The following is a 19,414-nucleotide window of genomic DNA, read 5'->3' as shown; positions in this document are numbered from 1 at the left end:
CTCCAACCTTTCGGATAACAGCCGATCGCGCTAGCCAATTGCGCCACGAAGACAGTCCTGCTCCACTCTCACCACCATCAGAACATATCTTCAAAGCTATTACCGCAAAGAAAAAAGCAACACACTACTCCCGGGAGGGCTCGAAACTCCAACCTTTCGGTTAACAGCCGATCGCGCTAGCCCATTGCGCCACGGAGACAGTCCTGCTCCACTCTCACCACAATAAGAACATATCTTCAAAGCTATCAGCCCAAAGAAGAAAAAGCGCCGCACCACCACCGGGTGGGCTCGAACCTCCAACTTTTCGGTTAACAGCCGATCGCGCTAGCCCATTGCGCCACGGAGACAATCGTGCTCCACTCTCACCACCGTCAGAAAATATCTTCAAAGCTATTACCGCAAAGAAAAAAGCAACACACTACTCCCGGGAGGGCTCGAAACTCCAACATTTCGGTTAACAGCCGATCGCGCTAGCCCATTGCGCCACGGAGACAGTCCTGCTCCACTCTCACCACAATTAGAACATATCTTCAAAGCTATCAGCCCAAAGAAAAAAAAGCGCCGCACCACCACCGGGTCAGCTCGAACCTCCAACCTTTCGGTTAACAGCCGATCGCGCTAGCCAATTGCGCCACGGAGACAATCGTGCTCCACTCTCACCACCATCAGAACATATCTTCAAAGCTATCAGCGCAATAAAAAAGGAACACAGCCCACCCCGGACGGCTGGAACCTCCAACTTTTCGGTTAAGAGCCAATCGCGCTGGCCAATTGCGCCACGGAGACAGTCCTGCTCCACACTCAGCACCGTCAGAACATTTCTTCAGAGCTATCACCCCAAAGAAAAAAAAGCACCGCACCACCACCGGGTGGGCTCAAACCTCCAACCTTTCGGATAACAGCCGATCGCGCTAGCCAATTGCGCCACGAAGACAGTCCTGCTCCACTCTCACCACCATCAGAACATATCTTCAAAGCTATTACCGCAAAGAAAAAAGCAACACACCACTCCCGGGAGGGCTCGAATTTCCAACCTTTCGGTTAACAGCCGATCGCGCTAGCCCATTGCGCCACGGAGACAGTCTTGCTCCACTCTCACTGCCATCAGAACATATCTTCAAAGCTATCAGCGCAAAGAAAATAAAGCGCCGTACGACCACCTGGTGGGCTCAAACCTCCAACCTTTCGGTTAAAACCAAAATCGCGCTAGCCAATTGCACAACGGAGATAGTCCTACTCCACTCTCACCACCATCAGAACATATCTTCAAAGCTATCAGCGCAAAGAAAAAAGCAACACACCACACACGGGAGGGCTCGAAACTCCAACCTTTCGGTTAACAGCCGATCGCGCTAGCCCATTGCGCCACGGAGACAGTCTTGCTCTACTCTCACCACCATCAGAACATATCTTCAAAGCTATCAGCGCGAAGAAAAAAAAGCGCCGCACCACCACCGGGTGGGCTGAACCCTCAACCTTTCGGGCAACAGCCGATCGCGCAAGCCAATTGCGCCACGGAGACAGTCCAGCTCCACTCTCACCACCATCAGAACATATCTTCAAAGCTATCAGCCCAAAGAAAAAAAAGCGCCACACCACCACCGGGTGTGCTCAAACCTCCGACTTTTCGGTTAACAGCCGATCGCGCTAGCCAATTGCGCCACGGAGACAATCGTGCTCCACTCTCACCACCATCAGAACATATCTTCAAAGCTATCAGCGCAATAAAAAAGGAACACAGCCCACCCCGGACGGCTGGAACCTCCAACTTTTCGGTTAAGAGCCAATCGCGCTGGCCAATTGCGCCACGGAGACAGTCCTGCTCCACTCTCACCACCATGAGAACATTACTTCAAAGCTATCAGCCCAAAGAAAAAAAGCGCCGATCCACCACCGGGTGGGCTCGAACCTCCAACCTTTCGGTTCACAGCCGATCGCGCTAGCCAATTGCGCCACGGAGACAGTCCAGCTCCACTCTCACCACCATCAGAACATATCTTCAAAGCTATCAGCCCAAAGAAAAAAAAGCGCCACACCACCACCGGGTTGGCTCGAACCTCCGACGATTCGGTTAACAGCCGATTGCACTAGCCAATTGCGCCACGGAGAGAGTCCTGCTCCACACTCACCACCATCAGAACATATCTTCAAAGCTATCAGCCCAAAGAAAAAAAAGCAACGCACCACCCCCGGGTGGGCTCGAACCTCCGACCTTTTGGTTAACAGCCGATCGCGCTAGCCAATTGCGCAACGGAGACAGTCCTGCTCCACTCTCACCACCATCACAACATATCTTCAAAGATATCAGCCCAAAGAAAAAAAAGCACCGCACCACCACCGGGTGGGCCCGAACCTCCAACCTTTCGGTTGACAGCCAATCGCGCTAGCCAATTGCGCCAAGGAGAGAGTCCTGCTCCACTCTCACCACCGTCAGAACATATCTTCAAAGCTATCAGCCCAAAGAAAAAAAAGCGCCACACCACCACCGGGTGTTCTCAAACTTCCAACTTTTCGGATAACAGCCGATCGCGCTAGCCAATTGCGCCACGAAGACAGTCCTGCTCCACTCTCACCACCATCAGAACATAACTTCAAAGCTATTACCGCAAAGAAAAAAGCAACACACTACTCCCGGGAGGGCTCGAAACTCCAACCTTTCGGTTAACAGCCGATCGCGCTAGCCCATTGCGCCACGGAGACAGTCCTGCTCCACTCTCACCACAATTAGAACATATCTTCAAAGCTATCAGCCCAAAGAAAAAAAGCGCCGCACCACCACCGGGTGGGCTCGAACCTCCAAACTTTCGGTTAACAGCCGATCGCGCTAGCCAATTGCGCCATGGAGACAATCGTGCTCCACTCTCACCACCATCAGAAAATATCTTCAAAGCTATCAGCGCAATAAAAAAAGCAACACAGCCCACCCGGGACGGCTGGAACCTCCAACTTTTCGGTTAATAGCCGATCGCGCTAGCCAATTGCGCCACGGGGACAGTCCTGCTCCACTCTCACCACCGTCAGAACATTTCTTCAGAGCTAGACCAAAGAAAAAAAAGCGCCGCACCAACACCGGGTGGGCTCGAACCTCCAACCTTTCGGTTAACAGCCGATCGCACTAGCCAATTGCGCCACAGAGACAGTCGTGCTCCACTCTCACCACCGTCAGACCATTTCTTCAGAGCTATCACCCCAAAGAAAAAAAAGCGCCGCACCACCACCGGGTGGGCTCAAACCTCCAACCTTTCGGATAACAGCCGATCGCGCTAGCCAATTGCGCCACGAAGACAGTCCTGCTCCACTCTCACCACCATCAGAACATATCTTCAAAGCTATTACCGCAAAGAAAAAAGCAACACACCACACCCGGGAGGGCTCGAAACTCCAACCTTTCGGTTAACAGCCAATCGCGCTAGCCCATTGCGCCTCGGAGACAGTCTTGCTCCACTCTCACCACAATCAGAACATATCTTCAAAGCTAGCAGCGCAAAGAAAAAAAAGCGCCGCACCACCACCGGGTGGGCTCGAACCTCCAACTTTTCGGTTCACAGCCAATCGCGCAAGCCAATTGCGCCACGGAGACAGTCCAGCTCCACTCACACCACCATCAGAACATATTTTCAAAGCTATCAGCCCAAAGAAAAAAAAGCGCCACACCACCACCGGGTGGGCTCGAACCTCCTACGATTCGGTTAACAGCCGATTGCGCTAGCCAATTGCGCCACGGAGACAGTCCTGCTCCACTCTCACCCCCATCACAACATATCTTCAAAGCTATCAGCCCAAAGAAAAAAAAGCACCGCACCACCACCGGGTGGGCTCGAACCTCCAACCTTTCGGTTAACAGCCAATCGCGCTAGCCAATTGCGCCACGGAGACCGTCCTGCTTCACTCTCACCACCATAAGAACATATCTTCAAAGCTATCAGCACAAAGAAAAAAAAGCGCCGCACCACCACCGGGTGGGCTCGAACCTCCAACCTTTCGGTTAACAGCCGATCCCGCTAGCGAACTGCGCCACGGAGACAGTCGTGCTCCACTCTCACCACCATCAGAACATATCTTCCAAGCTATCAGCGCAAAGAAAAGAAGCAACACACCTCTCCCGGGAGGGCTCGAAAGTCCAACCTTTCGGTTAACAGCCGATCGCGCTAGCCAATTGCGCCACGGAGACAGTCATGCTCTACTCTCACCACCATCAGAACATATCTTCAAAGCTATCAGTCCAAAGAAAAAAAAGCGCCGCACCACCACCGGGTGGGCTCGAAACTCCAACCTTTCGGTTAACAGCCGATCGCGCTAGCCTATTGCGCCACGGAGACAGTCCTGCTCCACTCTCACCACCATCATAACATGACTTCAAAGCTTTCAGCCCAAAGAAAAAAAGCGCCGCACCACCACCCGGTAGGCTCGAACCTCCGACCTTTAGGTTAACAGCCGGTCGCGCTAGCCAATTGCGCCACAGAGACAGTCCACTCTCACCACAGTCAGACCATTTCTTCAGAGCTATCACCCCAAAGAAAAAAAAGCGCCGCACCACCACCGGGTGGGCTCAAACCTCCAACCTTTCGGATAACAGCCGATCGCGCTAGCCAATTGCGCCACGAAGACAGTCCTGCTCCACTCTCACCACCATCAAAACATATCTTCAAAGCTATTACCGCAAAGAAAAAAGCAACACACCACTCCCGGGAGGGCTCGAAACTCCAACCTTTCGGTTAACAGCCGATCACGCTAGCCCTTTGCGCCACGGCGACAGTCTTGCTCCACTCTCACCACCATCAGAACATAACTTCAAAGCTATCAGCGCAAAGAAAAAAAAGCGCCGCACCACCACCGGGTGGGCTCAAAGCTCCAACCTTTCGGTTAACAACAAAATCGCGCTAGCCAATTGCGCCACGGAGATAGTCCTACTCCACTCTCACCACCATCAGAACATATCTTCAAAGCTATCAGCGCAAGTAAAAAAGCAACACACCACTCCCGGGAGGGCTCGAAACTCCAAACTTTCGGTTAACAGCCAATCGCACTAGCCCATTGCGCCACGGAGACAGTCTTGCTCTACTCTCACCACCATCAGAACATATCTTCAAAGCTATCAGCGCGAAGAAAAAAAAAGCGCCGCACCACCACCGGGTGGGCTGAACCATCAACCTTTCGGTTAACAGTCGATCGCGCAAGCCAATTGCGCCACGGAGACAGTCCAGCTCCACTCTCACCACCATCAGAACATATCTTCAAGGCTAGCAGCCCAAAGAAAAAAAAGCGCCACACCACCACCGGGTGGGCTCAAACCTCCGACTTTTCGGTTAACAGCCGATCGCGCTAGCCAATTGCGCCACGGAGACAGTCCTGCTCCACTCTCACCACCGTCAGAACATACTTTCAAAGCTATCAGCCCAAAGAAGAAAAAGAGCCGCACCACCACCGCGTGGGCTCGAACCTCCAATCTTTCGGTTAACAGCCGATCGCGCTAGCCAATTGCGCCACGGAGACAGTCCTGCTCCACTCTCATCACCATCAGAACATATCTTCAAAGCTATCAGACCAAACAAATAAAAGCGCCGCACCACCACCGGGTGGGCTCGAACCTCCAACCTTTCAGTTAACAGCCGATCGCGCTAGCCAATTGCGCTACAGAGACAGTCCACTCTCACCACCGTCAGACCATTTCTTCAGAGCTATCACCCCAAAGAAAAAAAAGCGCCGCACCACCACCGGGTGCGCTCAAACCTCCAATCTTTCGGATAACAGCCGATTGCGCTAGCCAATTGCGCCACGAAGACAGTCCTGCTCCACTCTCACCACCATCAGAACATATCTTCAAAGCTATCAGCGGAAAGAAAAAAAAGCGCCGCACCACCACCGGGTGAGCTCAAACCTCCAACTTTCGGTTAACAGCCGATCGCGCTAGCGAACTGCGCCACGGAGACAGTCGTGCTCCACTCTCACCACCATCAGAACATATCTTCCAAGCTATCAGCGCAAAGAAAAGAAGCAACACACCTCTCCCGGGAGGGCTCGAAAGTCCAACCTTTCGGTTAACAGCCGATCGCGCTAGCCAATTGCGCCACGGAGACAGTCATGCTCTATTCTCACCACCATCAGAACATATCTTCAAAGCTATCAGTCCAAAGAAAAAAAAGCGCCGCACCACCACCGGGTGGGCTCGAAACTCCAACCTTTCGGTTAACAGCCGATCGCGCTAGCCAATTGCGCCACAGAGACAGTCCACTCTCACCACAGTCAGACCATTTCTTCAGAGCTATCACCCCAAAGAAAAAAAAGCGCCGCACCACCACCGGGTGGGCTCAAACCTCCAACCTTTCGGATAACAGCCGATCGCGCTAGCCAATTGCGCCACGAAGACAGTCCTGCTCCACTCTCACCACCATCAGAACATATCTTCAAAGCTATTACCGCAAAGAAAAAAGCAACAGACCACTCCCGGGAGGGCTCGAAACTCCAACCTTTCGGTTAACAGCCGATCACGCTAGCCCATTGCGCCACGGAGACAGTTTTGCTCCACTCTCACCACCATCAGAACATAACTTCAAAGCTATCAGCGCAAAGAAAAAAAAGCGCCGCACCACCACCGGGTGGGCTCAAACCTCCAACCTTTCGGTTAACAACGAAATCGCGCTAGCCATTTGCGCCACGGAGACAGTCCTGCTTCACTCTCACCACCATCAGAACATATCTTCAAGGCTATCAGCCCAAAGAAAAAAAGCGCCACACCACCACCGGGTGGGCTCAAACCTCCGACTTTTCGGTTAACAGCCGATCGCGCTAGCCAATTGCGCCACGGAGACAGTCCTGCTCCACTCTCACCACCGTCAGAACATACCTTCAAAGCTATCAGCCCAAAGAAGAAAAAGCGCTTCACCACCACCGCGTGGGCTCGAACTTCCAATCTTTCGGTTAACAGCCGATCGCGCTAGCCAATTGCGCCACGGAGACAGTCCTGCTCCACTCTCACCACCATCAGAACATATCTTCAAAGCTATCAGCCCACAGAAAAAAAAGCGCCGCACCACCACCGGGAGGGCTCGAACCTCCAACCTTTCGGTTAACAGCCGATCGCGCTAACCAATTGCGCCACGGAGACAGTCGTGCTCCACTCTCACCACCATCAGAACACATCTTCAAAGCTATCAGCGCAAAGAAAAAAGCAACACACCACTCCTGGGAGGGCTCGAACCTCCAACTTTTCGGTTAACAGCCGATCGCGCTAACCAATTGCGCCACGGAGACAGTCGTGCTCCACTCTCACCACCGTCAGAACATACCTTCAAAGCTATCAGCGCAAAGGAAAAAAGCCACACACCCCTCCCGGGAGAGCTCGAAACTCCAACCTTTCGGTTAACAGCTGATCGCGCTAGCCCAATGCGCCACGGAGATAGTCTTGCTCCCCTCTCACCACCACCAGAACATATCTTCAAAGCTATCAGCCCAAAAAAACAAAAGCGCCGCACCACCACTGGGTGGGCTCGAACCTCCAACCTTTCGGTTAACAGCCGATCGCGCTAGCCAATTGCGCCACGGAGACAGTCGTGCTCCACTCTCACCACCATCAGAACACACCTTCAAAGCTATCAGCGCAAAGAAAAAAGCAACACACCACTCCTGGGAGGGCTCGAACCTCCAACTTTTCGGTTAACAGCCGATCGCGCTGGCCAATTGCGCCACGGAGACAGTCCTGCTCCACTCTCACCACAAAAAAACATATCTTCAAAGCTATCAGCCCTAAGAAAAAAAAGCGCCGAACCACCACCGGGTGGGCTCGAACCTCCAACCTTTCGGTTAACAGCCGATCGCGCTAGCCAATTGCGCCATGGAGACAATCGTGCTCCACTCTCACCACCATCAGAAAATATCTTCAAAGCTATCAGCGCAATAAAAAAAGCAACACAGCCCACCCGGGACGGCTGGAACCTCCAACTTTTCGGGTAATAGCCGATCGCGCTAGCCAATTGCGCCACGGGGACAGTCCTGCTCCACTCTCACCACCGTCAGAACATTTCTTCAGAGCTAGACCAAAGAAAAAAAAGCGCCGCACCAACACCGGGTGGGCTCGAACCTCCAACCTTTCGGTTAACAGCCGATCGCGCTAGCCAATTGCGCCACAGAGACAGTCGTGCTCCACTCTCACCACCGTCAGACCATTTCTTCAGAGCTATCACCCCAAAGAAAAAAAAGCGCCGCACCACCACAGGGTGGGCTCAAACCTCCAACCTTTCGGATAACAGCCGATCGCGCTAGCCAATTGCGCCACGAAGACAGTCCTGCTCCACTCTCACCACCATCAGAACATATCTTCAAAGCTATTACCGCTAAGAAAAAAGCAACACACCACACCCGGGAGGGCTCGAAACTCCAACCTTTCGGTTAACAGCCAATCGCGCTAGCCCATTGCGCCATGGAGACAGTCTTGCTCCACTCTCACCACAATCAGAACATATCTTCAAAGCTAGCAGCGCAAAGAAAAAAAAGCGCCGCACCACCACTGGGTGGGCTCCAACCTCCAACCTTTCGGTTAACAATGAAATCGCGCTAGCCAATTGCGCCACGGAGATAGTCCTGCACCACTCTCACCACCATCAGAACATAACTTCAAAGCTATCAGCGCAAAGAAAAAAGCAACACACCACTCCCGGGAGGGCTCGAAACTCCAACCTTTTGGTTAACAGCCAATCGCGCTAGCCCATTGCGCCTCGGAGACAGTCTTGCTCCACTCTCACCACAATCAGAACATATCTTAAAAGCTAGCAGCGCAAAGAAAAAAAAGCGCCGCACCACCACCGGGTGGGCTCGAACCTCCAACTTTTCGGTTCACAGCCAATCGCGCTAGCCTATTGCGCCACGGAGACAGTCCTGCTCCACTCTCACCACCATCATAACATGACTTCAAAGCTTTCAGCCCAAAGAAAAAAAGCGCCGCACCACCACCCGGTAGGCTCGAACCTCCGACCTTTAGGTTAACAGCCGGTCGCGCTAGCCAATTGCGCCACAGAGACAGTCCACTCTCACCACAGTCAGACCATTTCTTCAGAGCTATCACCCCAAAGAAAAAAAAGCGCCGCACCACCACCGGGTGGGCTCAAACCTCCAACCTTTCGGATAACAGCCGATCGCGCTAGCCAATTGCGCCACGAAGACAGTCCTGCTCCACTCTCACCACCATCAAAACATATCTTCAAAGCTATTACCGCAAAGAAAAAAGCAACACACCACTCCCGGGAGGGCTCGAAACTCCAACCTTTCGGTTAACAGCCGATCACGCTAGCCCATTGCGCCACGGCGACAGTCTTGCTCCACTCTCACCACCATCAGAACATAACTTCAAAGCTATCAGCGCAAAGAAAAAAAAGCGCCGCACCACCACCGGGTGGGCTCAAAGCTCCAACCTTTCGGTTAACAACAAAATCGCGCTAGCCAATTGCGGGACGGAGATAGTCCTACTCCACTCTCACCACCATCAGAACATATCTTCAAAGCTATCAGCGCAAGTAAAAAAGCAACACACCACTCCCGGGAGGGCTCGAAACTCCAACCTTTCGGTTAACAGCCAATCGCACTAGCCCATTGCGCCACAGAGACAGTCTTGCTCTACTCTCACCACCATCAGAACATATCTTCAAAGCTATCAGCGCGAAGAAAAAAAAAGCGCCGCACCACCACCGGGTGGGCTGAACCATCAACCTTTCGGTTAACAGTCGATCGCGCAAGCCAATTGCGCCACGGAGACAGTCCAGCTCCACTCTCACCACCATCAGAACATATCTTCAAGGCTAGCAGCCCAAAGAAAAAAAAGCGCCACACCACCACCGGGTGGGCTCAAACCTCCGACTTTTCGGTTAACAGCCGATCGCGCTAGCCAATTGCGCCACGGAGACAGTCCTGCTCCACTCTCACCACCGTCAGAACATACTTTCAAAGCTATCAGCCCAAAGAAGAAAAAGAGCCGCACCACCACCGCGTGGGCTCGAACCTCCAATCTTTCGGTTAACAGCCGATTGCGCTAGCCAATTGCGCCACGGAGACAGTCCTGCTCCACTCTCATCACCATCAGAACATATCTTCAAAGCTATCAGACCAAACAAATAAAAGCGCCGCACCACCACCGGGTGGGCTCGAACCTCCAACCTTTCAGTTAACAGCCGATCGCGCTAGCCAATTGCGCTACAGAGACAGTCCACTCTCACCACCGTCAGACCATTTCTTCAGAGCTATCACCCCAAAGAAAAAAAAGCGCCGCACCACCACCGGGTGCGCTCAAACCTCCAATCTTTCGGATAACAGCCGATTGCGCTAGCCAATTGCGCCACGAAGACAGTCCTGCTCCACTCTCACCACCATCAGAACATATCTTCAAAGCTATCAGCGGAAAGAAAAAAAAGCGCCGCACCACCACCGGGTGAGCTCAAACCTCCAACTTTCGGTTAACAGCCGATCGCGCTAGCGAACTGCGCCACGGAGACAGTCGTGCTCCACTCTCACCACCATCAGAACATATCTTCCAAGCTATCAGCGCAAAGAAAAGAAGCAACACACCTCTCCCGGGAGGGCTCGAAAGTCCAACCTTTCGGTTAACAGCCGATCGCGCTAGCCAATTGCGCCACGGAGACAGTCATGCTCTATTCTCACCACCATCAGAACATATCTTCAAAGCTATCAGTCCAAAGAAAAAAAAGCGCCGCACCACCACCGGGTGGGCTCGAAACTCCAACCTTTCGGTTAACAGCCGATCGCGCTAGCCAATTGCGCCACAGAGACAGTCCACTCTCACCACAGTCAGACCATTTCTTCAGAGCTATCACCCCAAAGAAAAAAAAGCGCCGCACCACCACCGGGTGGGCTCAAACCTCCAACCTTTCGGATAACAGCCGATCGCGCTAGCCAATTGCGCCACGAAGACAGTCCTGCTCCACTCTCACCACCATCAGAACATATCTTCAAAGCTATTACCGCAAAGAAAAAAGCAACAGACCACTCCCGGGAGGGCTCGAAACTCCAACCTTTCGGTTAACAGCCGATCACGCTAGCCCATTGCGCCACGGAGACAGTTTTGCTCCACTCTCACCACCATCAGAACATAACTTCAAAGCTATCAGCGCAAAGAAAAAAAAGCGCCGCACCACCACCGGGTGGGCTCAAACCTCCAACCTTTCGGTTAACAACGAAATCGCGCTAGCCAATTGCGCCACGGAGACAGTCCTGCTTCACTCTCACCACCATAAGAACATATCTTCAAGGCTATCAGCCCAAAGAAAAAAAGCGCCACACCACCACCGGGTGGGCTCAAACCTCCGACTTTTCGGTTAACAGCCGATCGCGCTAGCCAATTGCGCCACGGAGACAGTCCTGCTCCACTCTCACCACCGTCAGAACATACCTTCAAAGCTATCAGCCCAAAGAAGAAAAAGCGCTTCACCACCACCGCGTGGGCTCGAACTTCCAATCTTTCGGTTAACAGCCGATCGCGCTAGCCAATTGCGCCACGGAGACAGTCCTGCTCCACTCTCACCACCATCAGAACATATCTTCAAAGCTATCAGCCCACAGAAAAAAAAGCGCCGCACCACCACCGGGAGGGCTCGAACCTCCAACCTTTCGGTTAACAGCCGATCGCGCTAACCAATTGCGCCACGGAGACAGTCGTGCTCCACTCTCACCACCATCAGAACACATCTTCAAAGCTATCAGCGCAAAGAAAAAAGCAACACACCACTCCTGGGAGGGCTCGAACCTCCAACTTTTCGGTTAACAGCCGATCGCGCTAACCAATTGCGCCACGGAGACAGTCGTGCTCCACTCTCACCACCGTCAGAACATACCTTCAAAGCTATCAGCGCAAAGGAAAAAAGCCACACACCCCTCCCGGGAGAGCTCGAAACTCCAACCTTTCGGTTAACAGCTGATCGCGCTAGCCCAATGCGCCACGGAGATAGTCTTGCTCCCCTCTCACCACCACCAGAACATATCTTCAAAGCTATCAGCCCAAAAAAACAAAAGCGCCGCACCACCACTGGGTGGGCTCGAACCTCCAACCTTTCGGTTAACAGCCGATCGCGCTAGCCAATTGCGCCACGGAGACAGTCGTGCTCCACTCTCACCACCATCAGAACACATCTTCAAAGCTATCAGCGCAAAGAAAAAAGCAACACACCACTCCTGGGAGGGCTCGAACCTCCAACTTTTCGGTTAACAGCCGATCGCGCTGGCCAATTGCGCCACGGAGACAGTCCTGCTCCACTCTCACCACAAAAAAACATATCTTCAAAGCTATCAGCCCTAAGAAAAAAAAGCGCCGAACCACCACCGGGTGGGCTCGAACCTCCAACCTTTCGGTTAACAGCCGATCGCGCTAGCCAATTGCGCCATGGAGACAATCGTGCTCCACTCTCACCACCATCAGAAAATATCTTCAAAGCTATCAGCGCAATAAAAAAAGCAACACAGCCCACCCGGGACGGCTGGAACCTCCAACTTTTCGGTAATTAGCCGATCGCGCTAGCCAATTGCGCCACGGGGACAGTCCTGCTCCACTCTCACCACCGTCAGAACATTTCTTCAGAGCTAGACCAAAGAAAAAAAAGCGCCGCACCAACACCGGGTGGGCTCGAACCTCCAACCTTTCGGTTAACAGCCGATCGCGCTAGCCAATTGCGCCACAGAGACAGTCGTGCTCCACTCTCACCACCGTCAGACCATTTCTTCAGAGCTATCACCCCAAAGAAAAAAAAGCGCCGCACCACCACAGGGTGGGCTCAAACCTCCAACCTTTCGGATAACAGCCGATCGCGCTAGCCAATTGCGCCACGAAGACAGTCCTGCTCCACTCTCACCACCATCAGAACATATCTTCAAAGCTATTACCGCTAAGAAAAAAGCAACACACCACACCCGGGAGGCCTCGAAACTCCAACCTTTCGGTTAACAGCCAATCGCGCTAGCCCATTGCGCCATGGAGACAGTCTTGCTCCACTCTCACCACAATCAGAACATATCTTCAAAGCTAGCAGCGCAAAGAAAAAAAAGCGCCGCACCACCACTGGGTGGGCTCCAACCTCCAACCTTTCGGTTAACAATGAAATCGCGCTAGCCAATTGCGCCACGGAGATAGTCCTGCACCACTCTCACCACCATCAGAACATAACTTCAAAGCTATCAGCGCAAAGAAAAAAGCAACACACCACTCCCGGGAGGGCTCGAAACTCCAACCTTTTGGTTAACAGCCAATCGTGCTAGCCCATTGCGCCACGAAGACAGTCTTGCTCTACTCTCACCACCATCAGAACATATCTTGAAAGCTATCAGCGCAAAGAAAAAAAAGCGCCGCACCACCACCGGGTGGGCTCGAACCTCAACTTTTCGGTTCACAGCCGATCGCGCAAGCCAATTGCGCCACGGAGACAGTCCAGCTCCACTCACACCACCATCAGAACATATCTTCAAAGCTATCAGCCCAAAGAAAAAAAAGCGCCACACCACCACCGGTTGGGCTCGAACCTCCGACGATTCGGTTAACAGCCGATTGCGCTAGCCGATTGCGCCACGGAGACAGTCCTGCTCCACTCTCACCACCATCAGAACATATCTTCAAAGCTATCAGTCCAAAGAAAAAAAAGCGCCGCACCACCACCGGGTGGGCTCGAAACTCCAACCTTTCAGTTAACAGCCGATCGCGCTAGCCTATTGCGCCACGGAGACAGTCCTGCTCCACTCTCACCACCATCATAACATGTCTTCAAAGCTTTCAGCCCAAAGAAAAAAAGCGCCGCACCACCACCCGGTAGGCTCGAACCTCCGACCTTTTGGTTAACAGCCGATCGCGCTAGCCAATTGCGCCACAGAGACAGTCCACTCTCACCACAGTCAGACCATTTCTTCAGAGCTATCACCCCAAAGAAAAAAAAGCGCCGCACCACCTCCGGGTGGGCTCAAACCTCCAACCTTTCGGATAACAGCCGATCGCGCTAGCCAATTGCGCCACGAAGACAGTCCTGCTCCACTCTCACCACCATCAGAACATATCTTCAAAGCTATCAGCGCAAAGAAAAAAAAGCGCCGCACCACCACCGGGTGGGCTCAAACCTCCAACCTTTCGGTTAACAACGAAATCGCGCTAGCCAATTGCGCCACGGAGATAGTCCTACTCCACTCTCACCACCATCAGAACATATCTTCAGAGCTATCAGCGCAAAGAAAAAAGCAACACACCACTCCTGGGAGGGCTCGAAACTCCAACCTTTCGGTTAACAGCCAATCGCGCTAGCCAATTGCGCCACGGAGACAGTCCTGCTTCACTCTCACCACCATCAGAACATATCTTCAAAGCTATCAGCACAAAGAAAAAAAAGCGCCGCACCACCACCGGGTGGGCTCGAACCTCCAACCTTTCCGTTAACAGCCGATCGCGCTAGCGAACTGCGCCACGGAGACAGTCGTGCTCCAGTCTCACCACCATCAGAACATATCTTCCAAGCTATCAGCGCAAAGAAAACAAGCAACACACCTCTCCCGGGAGGGCTCGAAAGTCCAACCTTTCGGTTAACAGCCGATCGCGCTAGCCAATGTCGCCACGGAGACAGTCATGCTCTACTCTCGCCACCATCAGAACATATCTTCAAAGCTATCAGTCCAAAGAAAAAAAAGCGCCGCACCACCACCGGGTGGGCTCGAAACTCCAACCTTTCGGTTAACAGCCGATCGCGCTAGCCTATTGCGCCACGGAGACAGTCCTGCTCCACTCTCACCACCATCATAACATGTCTTCAAAGCTTTCAGCCCAAAGAAAAAAAGCGCCGCACCACCACCCGGTAGGCTCGAACCTCCGACCTTTTGGTTAACAGCCGATCGCGCTAGCCAATTGCGCCACAGAGACAGTCCACTCTCACCACAGTCAGACCATTTCTTCAGAGCTATCACCCCAAAGAAAAAAAAGCGCCGCACCACCACCGGGTGGGCTCAAACCTCCAACCTTTCGGATAACAGCCGATCGCGCTAGCCAATTGCGCCACGAAGACAGTCCTGCTCCACTCTCACCACCATCAGAACATATCTTCAAAGCTATTACCGCAAAGAAAAAAGCAACACACCACTCCCGGGAGGGCTCAAAACTCCAACCTTTCGGTTAACAGCCGATCACGCTAGCCCATTGCGCCACGGAGACAGTCTTGCTCCACTCTCCCCACCATCAGAACATAACTTCAAAGCTATCAGCGCAAAGAAAAAAAAGCGCCGCACCACCACCGGGTGGGCTCAAACCTCCAACCTTTCGGTTAACAACGAAATCGCGCTAGCCAATTGCGCCACGGAGATAGTCCTACTCCACTCTCACCACCATCAGAACATATCTTCAGAGCTATCAGCGCATAGAAAAAAGCAACACACCACTCCCGGGAGGGCTCGATACTCCAACCTTTTGGTTAACAGCCGATCGCACTAGCCCATTGCGCCACGGAGACAGTCTTGCTCTACTCTCACCACCATCAGAACATATCTTCAAAGCTATCAGCGCGAAGAAAAAAAGCGCCGCACCACCACCGGGTTGGCTGAACCCTCAACCTTTCGGTTAACAGCCGATCGCGCTAACCAATTCCGCCACGGAGACAGTCGTGCTCCACTCTCACCACCGTCAGAACATACTTCAAAGCTATCAGCGCAAAGAAAAAAAGCCACACACCCCTCCCGGGGGAGCTCGAAACTCCAACCTTTCGGTTAACAGCCGATCGCGCTAGCCCAATGCGCCACGGAGACAGTCTTGCTCCCCTCTCACCACCATCAGAACATATCTTCAAAGCTATCAGCCCAAAAAAAACAAAAGCGCCGCACCACCACTGGGTGGGCTCGAACCTCCAACCTTTCGGTTAACAGCCGATCGCGCTAGCCAATTGCGCCACGGAGACAGTCGTGCTCCACTCTCACCACCATCAGAGCACATCTTCAAAGCTATCAGCGCAAAGAAAAAAGCAACACACCACTCCCGGGAGGGCTCGAACCTCCAACTTTTCGGTTAACAGCCGATCGCGCTGGCCAATTGCGCCACGGAGACAGTCCTGCTCCACTCTCACCACAATAAAAATATCTTCAAAGCTATCAGCCCTAAGAAAAAAAAAGCGCCGAACCACCACCGGGTGGGCTCGAACCTCCAACCTTTCGGTTAACAGCCGATCGCGCTAGCCAATTGCGCCATGGAGACAATCGTGCTCCACTCTCACCACCATCAGAAAATATCTTCAAAGCTATCAGCGCAATAAAAAAAGCAACACAGCCCACCCGGGACGGCTGGAACCTCCAACTTTTCGGTTAATAGCCGATCGTGCTAGCCAATTGCGCCACGGGGACAGTCCTGCTCCACTCTCACCACCGTAGAACATTTATTCAGAGCTAGATCAAAGAAAAAAAAGCGCCGCACCAACACCGGGTGGGCTCGAACCTCCAACCTTTCGGTTAACAGCCGATCGCGCTAGCCCATTGCGCCACGGAGACAGTCCTGCTCCACTCTCACCACCGTCAGGCCATTTCGTCAGAGCTATCACCCCAAAGAAAAAAAAGCGCCGCACCACCACCGGGTGGGCTCAAACCTCCAACCTTTCGGATAACAGCCGATCGCGCTAGCCAATTGCGCCACGAAGACAGTCCTGCTCCACTCTCACCACCATCAGAACATATCTTCAAAGCTATTACCGCAAAGAAAAAAGCAACACACCACACCCGGGAGGGCTCGAAACTCCAACCTTTCGGTTAACACCCAATCGCGCTAGCCCATTGCGCCATGGAGACAGTCTTGCTCCACTCTCACCACAATCAGAACATATCTTCAAAGCTAGCAGCGCAAAGAAAAAAAAGCGCCGCACCACCACTGGGTGGGCTCCAACCTCCAACCTTTCGGTTAACAACGAAATTGCGCTAGCCAATTGCGCCACGGAGATAGTCCTGCACCACTCTCACCACCATCAGAACATATCTTCAAAGCTATCAGCGCAAAGAAAAAAGCAACACACCACTCCCGGGAGGGCTCGAAACTCCAACCTTTCGGTTAACAGCCAATCGTGCTAGCCCATTGCGCCACGAAGACAGTCTTGCTCTACTCTCACCACCATCAGAACATATCTTGAAAGCTATCAGCGCAAAGAAAAAAAAGCGCCGCACCACCACCGGGTGGGCTCGAACCTCCAACTTTTCGGTTCACAGCCGATCGCGCAAGCCAATTGCGCCACGGAGACAGTCCAGCTCCACTCACACCACCATCAGAACATATCTTCAAAGCTATCAGCCCAAAGAAAAAAAAGCGCCACACCACCACCGGGTGGGCTCGAACCTCCGACGATTCGGTTAACAGCCGATTGCGCTAGCCAATTGCGCCACGGAGACAGTCCTGCTCCACTCTCACCACCATCAGAACATATCTTCAAAGCTATCAGTCCAAAGAAAAAAAAGCGCCGCACCACCACCGGGTGGGCTCGAAACTCCAACCTTTCGGTTAACAGCCGATCGCGCTAGCCTATTGCGCCACGGAGACAGTCCTGCTCCACTCTCACCACCATCATAACATGTCTTCAAAGCTTTCAGCCCAAAGAAAAAAAGCGCCGCACCACCACCCGGTAGGCTCGAACCTCCGACCTTTTGGTTAACAGCCGATCGCGCTAGCCAATTGCGCCACAGAGACAGTCCACTCTCACCACAGTCAGACCATTTCTTCAGAGCTATCACCCCAAAGAAAAAAAAGCGCCGCACCACCACCGGGTGGGCTCAAACCTCCAACCTTTCGGATAACAGCCGATCGCGCTAGCCATTTGCGCCACGAAGACAGTCCTGCTCCACTCTCACCACCATCAGAACATATCTTCAAAGCTATCAGCGCAAAGAAAAAAAAGCGCCGCACCACCACCGGGTGGGCTCAAACCTCCAACCTTTCGGTTAACAACGAAATCGCGCTAGCCAATTGCGCCACGGAGATAGTCCTACTCCACTCTCACCACCATCAGAACATATCTTCAGAGCTATCAGCGCAAAGAAAAAAGCAACACACCACTCCTGGGAGGGCTCGAAACTCCAACCTTTCGGTTAACAGCCAATCGCGCTAGCCAATTGCGCCACGAAGACAGTCCTGCTTCACTCTCACCACCATCAGAACATATCTTCAAAGCTATCAGCACAAAGAAAAAAAAGCGCCGCACCACCACCGGGTGGGCTCGAACCTCCAACCTTTCGGTTAACAGCCGATCGCGCTAGCCTATTGCGCCACGGAGACAGTCCTGCTCCACTCTCACCACCATCATAACATGTCTTCAAATCTTTCAGCCCAAAGAAAAAAAGCGCCGCACCACCACCCGGTAGGCTCGAACCTCCGACCTTTTGGTTAACAGCCGATCGCGCTAGCCAATTGCGCCACAGAGACAGTCCACTCTCACCACAGTCAGACCATTTCTTCAGAGCTATCACCCCAAAGAAAAAAAAAGCGCCGCACCACCACCGGGTGGGCTCAAACCTCCAACCTTTCGGATAACAGCCGATCGCGCTAGCCAATTGCGCCACGAAGACAGTCCTGCTCCACTCTCACCACCATCAGAACATATCTTCAAAGCTATTACCGCAAAGAAAAAAGCAACACACCACTCCCGGGAGGGCTCAAAACTCCAACCTTTCGGTTAACAGCCGATCACGCTAGCCCATTGCGCCACGGAGACAGTCTTGCTCCACTCTCACCACCATCAGAACATAACTTCAAAGCTATCAGCGCAAAGAAAAAAAAGCGCCGCACCACCACCGGGTGGGCTCAAACCTCCAACCTTTCGGTTAACAACGAAATCGCGCTAGCCAATTGCGCCACGGAGATAGTCCTACTCCACTCTCACCACCATCAGAACATATCTTCAGAGCTATCAGCGCATAGAAAAAAGCAACACACCACTCCCGGGAGGGCTCGATACTCCAACCTTTTGGTTAACAGCCGATCGCACTAGCCCATTGCGCCACGGAGAAATTCTTGCTCTACTCTCACCACCATCAGAACATATCTTCAAAGCTATCAGCGCGAAGAAAAAAAGCGCCGCACCACCACCGGGTGGGCTGAACCCTCAACCTTTCGGTTAACAGCCGATCGCGCAAGCCAATTGCGCCACGGAGACAGTCCAGCTCCACTCTCACCACCATCAGAACATATCTTCAAGGCTATCAGCCCAAAGAAAAAAAGCGCCACACCACCACCGGGTGGGCTCAAACCTCCGACTTTTCGGTTAACAGCCGATCGCGCTAGCCAATTGCGCCACGGAGACAGTCCTGCTCCACTCTCACCACCGTCAGAACATACCTTCAAAGCTATCAGCCCAAAGAAGAAAAAGCGCTGCACCACCACCGCGTGGGCTCGAACCTCCAATCTTTCGGTTAACAGCCGATCGCGCTAGCCAAT

At 52.9% G+C, this 19,414-nt stretch overlaps 2 non-coding genes across 2 annotated transcripts; both read right to left on the bottom strand.

Annotated features, from left to right (window-relative positions):
* Positions 1-7,031: 7,031 nt before the first annotated feature.
* TRNAN-GUU (transfer RNA asparagine (anticodon GUU)) lies at positions 7,032-7,105 on the bottom strand. Its single transcript has one exon. It is a non-coding gene; the product is annotated as a tRNA-Asn (tRNA).
* Positions 7,106-11,579: 4,474 nt separating this feature from the next.
* Positions 11,580-11,653, bottom strand: TRNAN-GUU (transfer RNA asparagine (anticodon GUU)). The gene has a single exon. It is a non-coding gene; the product is annotated as a tRNA-Asn (tRNA).
* Positions 11,654-19,414: the final 7,761 nt, after the last annotated feature.

Source organism: Rhipicephalus microplus, chromosome 2 (genome assembly GCF_043290135.1).
Source record: "Rhipicephalus microplus isolate Deutch F79 chromosome 2, USDA_Rmic, whole genome shotgun sequence".
Taxonomy (NCBI): Eukaryota; Metazoa; Arthropoda; class Arachnida; order Ixodida; family Ixodidae; genus Rhipicephalus; species Rhipicephalus microplus.
This window is presented reverse-complemented; position numbering and strand designations above follow the sequence as displayed.